Source organism: Arachis duranensis, chromosome 3 (genome assembly GCF_000817695.3).
Source record: "Arachis duranensis cultivar V14167 chromosome 3, aradu.V14167.gnm2.J7QH, whole genome shotgun sequence".
Taxonomy (NCBI): domain Eukaryota; kingdom Viridiplantae; phylum Streptophyta; class Magnoliopsida; order Fabales; family Fabaceae; genus Arachis; species Arachis duranensis.
This window is the reverse complement of record NC_029774.3, coordinates 96645527-96648721: the sequence shown is the minus strand read 5'-3', so window position 1 is coordinate 96648721 and position 3195 is coordinate 96645527. Positions and strand designations below refer to the sequence as shown.

General features: G+C 36.6%; 1 non-coding gene across 1 annotated transcript; it reads left to right on the top strand.

Annotated features, from left to right (window-relative positions):
• Window positions 1–1223: 1223 nt before the first annotated feature.
• LOC127746446 (small nucleolar RNA R71) lies at window positions 1224–1331 on the top strand. The gene has a single exon (XR_008008065.1). It is a non-coding gene; the product is annotated as a small nucleolar RNA R71 (small nucleolar RNA).
• Window positions 1332–3195: the final 1864 nt, after the last annotated feature.

The following is a 3195-nucleotide window of genomic DNA, read 5'->3' as shown; positions in this document are numbered from 1 at the left end:
TAGCTTCTCCATTACAGAGAGAGGCATGAGGTTTATGCTTGACCCTAGGTCACACAGAGCCTTCTTGAAGGTCATGGTGCCTACTGTACAAGGTATTGAGAACTTCCCAGGGTCCTGTCTCTTTTGAGGTAATTCCTGCCTAGTCAAGTTATCTAGTTCTTTGGTTAGAAAAGGGGGTTCATCCTCCCAAGTCTCATTACCAAATAACTTGTCATTTAGCTTCATGATTGCTCCATGGTATTTAGCAACTTGCTCTTTAGTGACATCTTCATCCTCTTCAGAGGAAGAATACTCATCAGAGCTCATGAATGGCAGAAGTAAATCCAATGGAATCTCTATGGTCTTAGTGTGAGCCTCAGATTCCCATGGTTCCTCATTAGGGAACTCATTAGAGCCCAGTGGATGTCCATTGAAGTCTTCCTCAGTGGCACTCACTGCCTCTTTCTCCTCTCCAAATTTGGCCATGTTGATGGCCTTGCACTCTCCTTTTGGATTCTCTTCTGTATTGCTTAAAAGAGTGTTAGGAGGGAGTTTAGTAACTTTCTTGCTCAGCTGTCCCACTTGTGCCTCCAAGTTCTAATGGAGGACCTTGTTTCAGTCATGAAACTTTGAGTGGTTTTGATTAGATCAGAGACCATGGTTGCTAAGTCAGAGTGGCTCTGCTTAGAATTCTCTGTCTGTTGCTGAGAAGATGATGGAAAAGGCTTGCCATTGCTAAACCTGTTTCTTCCACCATTATTGTTGTTGAAACCTTGTTGAGGTCTCTGTTGATCCTTCTATGAGAGATTTAGGTGATTTCTCCATGAAGGATTATAGGTGTTTTCATAGGGTTCTCCCATGTAATTCACCTCTTCCATTGAAGGGTTCTCAGGATCATAAGCTTCTTCTTCAGATGAAGCATCCTTAGTACTGCCTGGTACAGCTTGCATTCCTGACAGACTTTGAGAAATCATATTGACTTGCTGAGTCAATATTTTGTTCTGAGCCAATATGGCATTCAGAATATCAATCTTAAGAACTCCCTTCTTCTGATTTGTCCCATTGTTCACAGGATTCCTTTCAGAAGTGTACATGAATTGGTTATTTGCAACCATTTCAATGAGTTCTTGAGCATCTGAAGACGTCTTCTTCAGATGAAGAGATCCTCCAGCAGAGCTTTCCAATGACATCTTGGACAGTTCAGACAGACCATCATAGAAGATACCTATGATGCTCCATTCAGAAAGCATGTCAGAGGGACACTTTCTGATCAATTGTTTGTATCTTTCCCAAGCTTCATAGAGGGATTCACCATCCTTTTGTCTGAAGGTTTGGACTTCCACTCTAAGCTTACTCAATTTTTGAGGTGGAAAGAACTTTGCCAAGAAGGCATTGACTAGCTTTTCCCAAGAGTTCAGGCTTTCTTTAGGTTGTGAGTCCAACCAGATCCGAGCTCTGTCTCTTACAGCAAAAGGGAATAGCATAAGTCTGTAGACCTCAGGGTCAACCCCATTAGTCTTGACAGTATCACAGATTTGCAAGAACTCAGCTAAAAACTGATGAGGATCTTCCAATGAAAGTCTATGGAACTTGCAATTCGGTTGCATTAGAGAAACTAATTGAGGCTTAAGCTCAAAGTTGATTGCTCCAATGGCAGGGATAGAGATGCTTCTCCCATAGAAGTCGGGAGTAGGTGTAGTAAAGTCACCCAGCACCTTCCTTGCATTGTTGGCATTGTTGTTGTTTTCGGCTGCCATGTCTTCTTCTTGTTTGAAGATTTCTGTTAGGTCCTCTACAGAGAGTTGTGCTTTAGCTTCTCTTAGCTTTTGCTTCAAGGTCCTTTCAGGTTTAGGGTCAGCCTCAACAAGAATGCTTTTGTCTTTGCTCCTGCTCATATGAAAGAGAAGAGAACAAGAAAATATGGAATCCTCTATGTCATAGTATAGAGATTCCTTGAGGTGTCAGAGGAAAAGAATAATAGAAGGAAGAGGTAGAAGAATTTGAACTTAGAAAGATAGAGTTCGAATTGTGCATTGAGGAGAAGTGTTAGTCCATAAATAGAAGGATGTGAGAAGAGGGGAAGAAATTTTCGAAAATTAAAGTGAATTAATTAAAAGAAATTTTGAAAAAAATGGTAATTGATTTTCGAATACTAAGATTTGAGAAAGAAATAAAGTGATTTTGAAAAAGATTTTGAAATTGGAAATCAAAGAGATATGATTGAAAACTATTTTGAAAAAGATGTGATTAAAAAGATATGATTGAAAAGTTATGGTTTTAAAGAGATATGATTGAAAAGATATGATTGAAAAACAATTAAAAAAAAGATTTGATTTTTAAAATTAATGACTTGGCTAACAAGAAAAGATATGATTCAAATATTAAACCTTTCTCAACAGAAAAGGCAACACACTTGAAATGTTGAATCAAATCATTAATTGTTAGCAAGTATTTTTGAAAATAGAAAGAAATTGATTTTGAAAATATATGATTGAAAATATATGATTTGAAAAAGATTTGATTTTGAAAAATTTTGAAAACTTGAAAAAAAATTTGAATTAAAAAAACAAAATCTTCCCTCTTGTGCCATCCTGGCGTTAAATGCCCAGAATGGTATCCATTATGGCGTTTAACACCCAAAATGCTACCCTTTTGGGCATTAAAGGCCCAGCCAGGCTGGCGTTTAAACGCCAGTTTTCCTTCTTCACTGGGCATTTTGAACGCCCAGCTTTTTCTGTGTAATTCCTCTGCTGTATGTTCTGAATCTTCAATTCTCTGTATTATTGACTTGAAAAGACACAAATTAAAATTTTTTTTTGGATTTTTAATGACGAGGAATAATGAAAATGCAACTAAAATCAAATAAACAATGCATGCAATACACAAAACTTAGAAGTTTGTATACTACTGACACTAACAAATTGAGAATGCATATGAGAAACAACAAAACACTCAGGACAAGAGAATTTAAAGATCAGAGCAATGAAATCATCAAGAACAACTTGAAGATCAATGAAGACACATGTTTGAATTCAAAGAATGCATGCAATTGACACCAAACTTAAAATGAGACACTAGACTCAATAAGAAACATAAAATATTTTTTTGATTTTTATGACTTTATAATTTTTTGGATTTTTCAAAAATTATATGGAGAAGAAAATAAAAAGATTCAAAATTTTTAATAAGAATTCCAGGAATCATGCAATGTTAGTC